The sequence below is a fragment of the Triticum dicoccoides genome, chromosome 3B (assembly GCF_002162155.2).
Source record: "Triticum dicoccoides isolate Atlit2015 ecotype Zavitan chromosome 3B, WEW_v2.0, whole genome shotgun sequence".
Taxonomy (NCBI): domain Eukaryota; kingdom Viridiplantae; phylum Streptophyta; class Magnoliopsida; order Poales; family Poaceae; genus Triticum; species Triticum dicoccoides.
Genome location: NC_041385.1, coordinates 785,887,351 through 785,896,858, shown reverse-complemented (window position 1 = coordinate 785,896,858; position 9,508 = coordinate 785,887,351). Strand labels below are relative to the sequence as shown.

Below are 9,508 nucleotides of genomic sequence, written 5' to 3'. Positions count from 1 at the left end.
AGAGAGAGAGAGAGAGAGAGAGAGAGAGAGAGAACATAGTGTATCTTGTGGTGGAAATACAATTCGAGAGAACTAGACACTAACATTCTGATGGTTGTTGAGTGAGGCGGTGCTTCATAATGGATGTAGCCGTCGTATCTTCATCAGCTGATTATCTATGAACTGGATGAAGAATGAACCTCCTTGTTTGTTCTAATCCTTGCCTATGTATATATATAAAGTTGTGATCAGGAGGTCAGATTGTTATGTGGTTGCATGAAATCTATGCTTGTTTTGATATCCTTCCGGGCCGCAGTGACTACTGCTTTGTTGATGCTGAAATTAGAAAGTCAATCTTGCTCTGATTTTGTAATATTTTCCAAGTAATCCGCCACATGACTCTATTTTCTCGGGCTGAAGAATATGCTTTTCTTTATCATACCTTATTCTATTTATTAGCTGTGGTTCTTCTTACTCAAATTTTAGCAATCTATAAGGTCATATCCCTGTTTCTGGAAATGAAGAATTGTTCTTACCTTTTATGTAGTGGTCTTAATAGCAAATCAGTGTGCTCCCTGTTTCTACAGTTTGTTGTAGCTAACAATGAAAATAGGATAGATGTTCCTCCTTGCTGACTTGCAAACTGCACCTGACTTCTAGGAGACCTTGAGCACTGCTGTCTACTGGTTAATTTAAATGCTTGCATGTTGCACCATTGTCAACTTCTCAATGAACTGTTCTGTTATAAATTATAATTCAGTTTTCTTCATGCATCTGTTGGATCCGGTTCGTTAGGTCTTATGGACAGTAAGCTCTCCACCATAGCAAGAATTAGATGTGTTTATATTTTCTCCTTGAGGGGTAGTATTAGTATATTTTTGAAGGGTTTCTGTAAAGGGGAATTGTAGTAGCGAAATTACTGTGCAGACGATGGATGGCGGACGAAAATCATACGACGCTCTTGATCAATGGCTGTAACTCACTGAACGAATGGGATGCATGGCTGCAATTATGCGTCGGCCAGGAATCGGCCGCAAAAATGTCGTCCATGTAGCAGTTCTCTTGTAGTATTCTAGAAAAGACTGGTATTGCAACTTGAAAATCCATGAATATCTTTTTTGTGCTTCCTGATGACACCATTTTCTGTTGCATAGTTTGCAACTATCTCTTATTCTTTCAATCAGCTGCTAACCACTTTGGATAAATGCTTCATGAAGGCACAACCATGCTATCCCTGTTTGCCATGGTCTGGCTCACTTCCCACGTTGTGTACATGTCTCAAGCAGGGCAGTCGCTGTTGTTAAACATGTATGACGCATACACGTGACAGAGAAGATCTTCAGAGGTAGTTCAGGAGGTAGTTTAGCTAGCATATCTATCTGTCGTAACCGAGTCTATCTCCTCCTTTCTTCCTCATCAAGTTGTACCCTAGATTCTCTCTTATCTTCTCAACCAACTTATGTATGCGCCTCAGGGTTATTGCGCCCCTGCTATATAACACGTAGCACGTCGCTCGAATTTGGGCAAAGACGTTTCCGCCTAACGCACATGCTAATCAGAGCCTTCCTACTTCCCATCTAGATTCCCTACGATTCCACCCGTGCCTAGCTATGTCTTCATCCTCCGAAGCCTTCCAGCCCAGCCTCAATGGCCAGGTCACTGAGAGTCTCTCCCGCACAAACTACATGCTATGGCGCACGCAGATCACACCGCAGCTGCGTGCACTACCGGAATAATGTTATATGCCTACGGCCTTATCTATGCCGACGGCTGCCGTAGGCATAGATGGAGCTATGCCGACGGCCTGGGGAATACCGTCGGCGCAGAAAAGCCGTCGGCATAGCTCCATTTATGCCTACGGCAGCCGTAGGCATAGTAAGGCCGTCGACATATATATCGATCTATGTCTACGACAGCCGTAGGCATAGTTAGGCCGTCGGCATAGAGGTGGCCCTCGTGGCCCAGGGACAGACGGCGGGCTGACACCGTCAAATCTATGCCGACGGCCCGGACGGCGGCCGTCGGCATAAATATCATCTGTTTTTTTATTAGGAGCTGCCACGTGGCAGAGCTATGCCGACGGCAAAGCCGTAGGCATAGTTTTCCATCTATGCCTACGGCAAGGCCGTAGGCATAGCCTCGCCACGTGGCGCCTCCTGGTAGCCCCTAGCCAAGAACTATGCCTACGGCTATGCCGTAGGCATAGATATCATTTGTTTTTTTAAATTATTTTTATGTTTTTAAAAGTTAAAATTTGAATAATTTAAATCTAACTTATCTAAACTTAAACATACACAAATTATACATCAACTTGGGGTAGAATTTTCCATAGATTATGAATATACAGTTTTTTTTTTGTTTTTGAGTATGTTAGAAATGTGACCTCATGTACTTTTTCATATAGGTCCTTATAGTTTGTTAAAATCATAAGTAATTGATACTTGGATCGATTTTGACAAATTTTATATGGTTTTTTATCAGAATCTTGAAAGGATTATGTTGCTATACTATTTTTCAAATTTGAACAAACTTAAATCATGTTTGCTTCAAATTTACAGAAAACACCCTTTTGTTTTGAATTTTTTGTATATTTTTCATACCTTGGCCAATCAAGACAAATTTTATATCTACATCCATCAGATTGTTTCAAGGATTGTGGTGGCAGGCGCAAACACCCGGCAACCGGCTCCGGAGTGTGACTCCTTCATGGATGGTGATGCCGTCAACACTTGGAGGGGGGAAACGGCCACGTTGGGTCGAGACGGAGGGAATCTTATGGTGGGTTTGGCCCAAACCTTGTTCTCAAGTGTTCCTATGGGCTGACCTATCATAACCAGGTGAAAACGTCTGTTGGTCAAATCCCGTATGACAAAAGTCAAAGGCATAGATCTCCAGGTCAATTGGTCCAGGGTTAGGCCGGTTGGGGGCCTTCGGGGGGTAGCAATGCCACCAGAGCATTGCGCCGGGTCCTCATACATGTCTTAAGGTGTGGTGGCATGTCTAAAGAGGCAATACGCGGCTCCGGTGTGAGCCCCCCCCCCCCCAACGGGCGGCAATGAAATCGAAGTAACCCCTCGACGGTTTTGGCGTTGCATGAATATTCTGAACACTCGGAGCGTGATAAATTCATGAAATTTTTACACAGTGCAGACACATGTGATATAATAGGCATTGCAATTTCTTATATTTTTTAAAGATGCAAGAGTATGTGAAAAAAAAACCACTACGGATTGTTCTTCGCGTGTCTACGATTGTGGCCAGGGGCCTTCAGGGGCTAGCTATGCCACCAAATCTTGCATTGGGTCCTCTTACATGTCTGGAAGTGTGGTGTCAGGTGCAAACACCTGTCATGTGGCTCCGGAAATGTGACCCCCTTCACGGAAGGCGCTGCCGCCGGCACTTGGAGGGAGGAAACGGTCGCGTCAGGTCGACACGAGGGGGATCCAGTGGTGGGTTGGGCCCAGTCGGGGGCCTTCGGGGGTAGCAATGCCACCAAAACTTACATTGTGTCTTAATATATGTATACAAGTGTGATTAAGTGTTGAAATAGCCAACGGAGCAACGGGCAGCACACTTCCTTCACAAAACCGGACACGTTCTCTCTCGATAATCAGATACTACCTTGGAGATGGTGTAGTTTACAAGTGGCCTCCTGTGAGGCTTCTACGAAACATGCTCAAACTTTTACCAGACCCTACAAGGGCCATATGACTACACCATGCCAGGTCCCGAGGATTTTTGGCATCGTATGATTTCCCATGGATTTTAACGGCTAGATCTGGCATGCCCCGAGTTACATTCACCCTGCGGTGGTGGGGCCTCCCCCTCCTTTGGTTGCACTAGGCCTACACATACCGCAAAGACATCATATGTGATTTAACAAACCACTTCTGGACATCATTTCAGGTGGTCGCCAAGCAGATATGCAATTTCTCGCATTGAAACCCTACGGATGCAATAAATGTCTCAAATATTGCAGGTGGCCCAGAAAAATGCCATGTCCTGGCACGTGTCATGCAATGGCCCCCTTTGAGAGCACGAGAAGTTTCAAGGTCAACGAAGCAACTGGCATCACACCTCCTTCACAAACTAAACACGTTGTCTCTCGATAGCCAGATACTACCTCGGAGATGGAGCAGTTTACAAGCGACCTCCGGACAGGCTTCTGCGAAACAGGCTCAAACTTTCACCACACTCCACAAGGGCCATAAGACGACACCGTGCCAGGTCCCGAGGATTTCCAGCATCGTATGACCTTTGTTTGATTTTAACGGTTGGATCCGGCACACCGTCGATGTACATTTGCGTCCCGGTGGTGGGGCATGCCCCTCCTTGGGTTGCACTAGTCCTACACATACCGCAAAGACATCATATATGATTTGATGAACCACTTCTGGACATCATTTCAGGTGGCCGCCGTGTAGATCGGCAATTTCCCGCATTGAAACCCTACGGATGCAGTAAATGTCTCAAATATTGCAAGTGGGCCCGAAAAATGCCATGTACTGTCACGTGTCATGCAATGGCCCCCTTTGAGAGCACGAGAAGTTTTGAGGTCAACAGAGCAACGGGCAACACACTTCCAACCGGGCACGTTCTCTCTGAGATGGTGCAGTTTACAAGCGACCTCAGGTTAGGTTTCTGCGAAATGCGCTAAAACTTTCACCACACCCTATAAGGGCCATATGACGACACCGTGCCAGGTCCCGAGGATTTCCGGCATCGTACGGTTTGCCGTGGATTTTAACGGCTAGATCCGGCATGCCGCCGACGTACATTCTCCCCCCACCCCGGTGGTGGGGCCTGCTCCTCCTTTGGTTGGACGGTACCTACACATTCTCCCCCGGTGGTGGGGCCTGTAGCTGCGCGACGCACGGGACGACGTCGGCGCAGACGGGGGCACCCCTGCCGCCCTCCGCCAAGATCCCCTGCAGGCCAGCACCTCTGGCCCGCCCCCATGAGCAGCGGGCAGAGCCACCAGATCGGAACAACGGGTGCCCCAACCAGCCGAGACCCGTACCTGTATCAGCCATGAAGGAAGACGCCTCACCCGAGCCTGATGCAGACAAACGCCGTCGGAGAGACTATAGGCAAAATGAGTTTATCAATTTTTTAATTCTAAAAAATCATTTTTTTTGGAAAAACATGAAATTTGGCAGAATATTGGTTTGTGATTCGTAGAGGGTGTGGAAAAAGTTTGAAAAGATTTCATAAAAAACTCTAATAAATCTAGCAAAACAAATACATAAAGAAGCACACAAAAATGAAGACTTCCTATTGGGTGACCACCCGGTCACGCTGATCGGTGACGTGGATGGCTGGCCCCACGCTCCTCTGCACCTCCAAAAAGAAAAGAAGAAAAAGAAAACGCACGCACGCACGATACAAAATCAAATGAAATTTTGGGCCTTCCCGCGCCACTCAGCCCGCTTCCCTCCCACCCACCAAAATTTAAAAAAAAGGAAAAGAAGCGAGAGAGAGCCCACCCAAGACCCAACAGAGCCGCACCACTCCCCACCTCGACCTCTCTCTCTCCCCGCGACCCTTCTCCGCCGCCGCCACCCACGCCGGTGATTCCGGCAGCTTCCGGCGATTCCGGTTGCTGCCGACGACGCCAAGCACACTCGCATGATCACCTCCGTCCGCTCTGTCTTCCCTTCCGAGCAGATTCGTCGCTCGCGTCCTCTACCGGTCACCCGCGACCGTCCCCTAAGCTAGGGTTTCGGCCACCGCGTCGCCGGCGTGGCTCCGGCGGCTCAGGTACATCTCTCCGTCGAGTCCCTCGCAACCCACCCTCTCTTACTCACCTATATCCTCTCCATCCCAGATCGAGCACGCCAATGTCGCCGTCGTTTCACTTGCGCTGGAACAGCAAAGGGAAGGCCATGGACGACGCCGCTCCAGCCCTTCTCCGACGCCATCAAGGTCAGCCCCTCCCTCTCCTATTCGATCTGTTCCCCTACCCTTCCCTGATGTGCCTACCTTCCTCACCCACACGCAGCAGTAGCAGCAACTCGATGCAGGGACGAGGGAGAGGAGGAGTCCTGCTTCCCCGGCGTGCATCCTCTCTCTCGGAACGACACCCAACCTCAAGCGAGAGGTTTTCCTTCCCCTCCATGACTCCCTTGTCCTCCTCGATTTCCTAGGCTTGCTCTCAATTTGCTGCTGCTCTGCTCAGCTCTGCATTTTTTTACTTATACACATGCTTGACTGAATTTTGAATGGGTGCTACTGCTGTCACACTCCACTGCTGGGTCCTCCTAGGCTTGGTGCAGATTTTAGATGCAGATTGCTAGGTGCAGATTTTAGATGTTCTTGTCACCACTGCTGCTAGTCACTGCTTGTCTGCTTGTGTTAATTTATATGTCATTGTGACGAGTTGAGATGTTCTGGTAACTTTGATGTCTACCTAGTCGACTTATTAGATATGACGGAAGATGCAGGTGGAGATTTGCATCAAAAATTGCTTGTGAAGATATGATTGCTGATTTCAAAAGTAGGAAGAATAGAAGAGCATATCTCTAGTTGGCAGTAGTGCTAGTTGGTTATGTTTAGTTGTCTTTTGGTCATTTGGTGTGGTCTGTTCTTTTGGAACACCAAAATTTACCTATCCACAATGCTCAGGTATGTGCGAACCTGCTGTATTGTGTTATTTATGATGATATGGTCGTCTAATGGTCCTTGGCTCCTTGCATATGTTCTACGTACAACTTAGCGGAGTTTTTAATGCATATTGTGTGTTCTTATATAAAGTCGGCCCCCTCTTGAGATTTGGTCACGCTCCGCCACTGCTCCTAGCTAGCTAGCTCTCAGTTTGGATTGCCCTTGTTGGTTGCTGCAACCAGGCTAGGCGTATCTTGCATAATATCGATCGATTGAAACTTGTTTGCATATATTGCAAATTTGCATGACTAGTGAACTAGCCCTGTACGTATTTTTTTATAGCACTGAAGTTTGTGTTTGTGCTAAATGGAACACCTGATGCACTTGTCTTGGTACTGCTTTTGTTGCTGTGACGGTGTGATGTTCAAACAGTTAATGCCACTCATCCATTGATGAACTAGAGTCCATCTCCGGTTTGAATTGACTCTGCTTTTAAGTATATTTTGCTTGCTACCCCAAAAATGTAGTAGAATTTAGCTTATGAATTGGTCTGGTTGGATTTCTCAAGTTATCTCAAGATGCTACAAAATAAATGGTTGTTGTCTCTGCCTTTGATGTTTGATTTGATTTGATTCGGTTTCCTCATGCCTCTCTGTTTGCTCTGTTCGTGCTGCTGCCGGATCCAGGAAGGTCTTTGAGAACCTAAACGTTCTTTTTTTGATTGATAGATGCATGTGTGGGTGGCAGCAGATCAACCTCCTTCTCAACCCATGTGTAAGCCCAGCCCCTGAGATACTCACCTTCTCAAACCCAATTTTTTTTGTCTATCTTGTTCCTTGACAAACAAATTTTTTTAGGCCAAAACTTTTTGTTCCATTACTACCATCTTGCTGCTCTCGATATCCATGCCCTAATTCATACCTGATCCATTCTTAGATGCTAGTAAGTAAACATGACATGTGGTAGAAAACATATTAAGCCACCATTACGTGTGAATTACACCGGCTCATGTCAGCGTATGTAGTTTGGATGAAATTTTCTTTTTGGCAACAAATGCATCAACTGTGACAGAACCATTCATGATTAATTCTGTCCTGTGCAAAATGTAGTGCTAGTTCTGTAGTTCGTCATATGTATATATGTGCTCTACAATTTTAGTTCTTCTTCTTGTGTTGCTGCACTTGGTCTAGAGATACAACAACATTAGTTAGGTCCGGATGGATCAACACATACAACTAGCAGTGCTAGTAACAAAAAAAAATAACCTTGTGATTGATTCTGTTGAGGCTAGCATTCTCTGTTTGTTTTGGAGCACAACCATGTACTGTACATACTAAGCTAGCTCACGCACACGCATAGCTAGCTCGATTGATTTCTGTAGATACTAGCATCAGCACGCCTGTGTCTCCTATACTAGCTTGTTTAATTTCTGTATTAGCTCAACAACACTAGCTCTGACTTGTTCGTTTGATTCGGAGCAGCAGGCATCCTCCGTGGATGATGACGACAACCAGGGCATCCACCGCCATGACGACACCCCGCACATGGTCCAACTCGGCTACAACCTCCTCTACCGCGCGACTGCGGCCGCGGTCGTGTTCGGGATCGACTACAACCTCCTCTCCAGTGAGTCAATCTCCTACCTCTAGCTCCCTCTCTTGTGCTGCTATAGCAGTACCTTGCTCTGTTTCATGCGCATGGGTGATTTTGTTTGTGCTTGTCGTGCTTGTGCCATGAGAAAGATCATTCCTATTTACAGTGATGATGATTCAGAGTAGCACACTTGTTAAATTCTGCTCTTGTACTACCTCATTTGTGGTTGTTGGTTACTGCAGCTAGGTTTTGTTAGCTGTTGGTGTTTAATCTAGCTAGCTAGTAGTGTTGGCAGCTAGCTAGTAGTGTTGGCAGCAAGCTACTCCTGTACTAGTAGTTCATCCATATGTGTAATTGATCCTTCCCAGTAATTGAATAATGTGAAGAAATCCTATTGTATCAGCTATGCAGTGCGAACATCAGATCATTTACAATGAAAATCTTTGTTTGCCTCCCGGTAGAAGTATTTCTTGTAACATTTTGGTGATTTCCCTTTGGTAGATGCATTGTATATATTACATATTCATCCTTATGTGTAGGATCTTTGGTTCATTATACTGACTGCATGCCACCTCTGTCATCGCTGCCCCGTCTCCCGCACCATCGGCACCGCCCCTCCGCCTTCTCCTTTGATGCTGTAGTGGATTCTTAGAATGAAAATGTTGTGTACATCAAAAATATTTTATGGTCTGTGTTTGCAAAACCATGGTTGTTGAATCATGTCTTATAATTGTATTGGAAATTGCTAGCCTTTTTGGCTAGTATTTTTTTAGTGGATTCTTAGAATGAAAATGTTGTGTACATCAAAAATATTTTATGGCCTGTGTTTGCAAATCCATGATTGTTGAATCATGTCTTATAATTGGATTGGAAATTGCTAGCCTTTTTGGCTAGTATTTTTTTTGGTTTTGGTTCGTAAGTATGCCTACGGTTAAACCGTCGGCATAGATATGCACAGGGCTACCCAGGGCCTGCCACGTGGCAGGGATATGCCTACAGCAAAGCCGTCGGCATAGGTGAAAATCTATGCCGACGGCTTTGCCGTAGGCATACCCTCCTGCCAGGAGTCACCGCAGGCCGCCACGTGGCAGAGATATGCCGACGGCAAAGCCGTCGGCATAGATTTTCACCTATGCCGACGGCTTTGCCGTAGGCATACCTCTGCCACGCGGCGGCCCGTGATTCGTTAGCGCTTTTGACGGCGCCGTCCGTTGCCGTCATGTGAAAATCACTGCCGACGGCTAAACTATGCCGACAGCTAGACGAAAGCCGTCGGCATAGGCCCCTATGCCGACGGCTAAACTATGCCGACGGTCTGACAAGACTACGCTGA

General features: G+C 46.5%; 1 long non-coding RNA gene across 1 annotated transcript; it reads left to right on the top strand.

The window, feature by feature from the left end:
- Window positions 1–5,836: 5,836 nt before the first annotated feature.
- On the top strand, window positions 5,837–8,104 carry LOC119282247. The gene is made up of 3 exons (XR_005138663.1): window positions 5,837–5,904; window positions 5,981–6,079; window positions 8,064–8,104. It is a non-coding gene; the product is annotated as an uncharacterized LOC119282247 (long non-coding RNA).
- The last annotated feature ends 1,404 nt before the right edge of the window (window positions 8,105–9,508 follow it).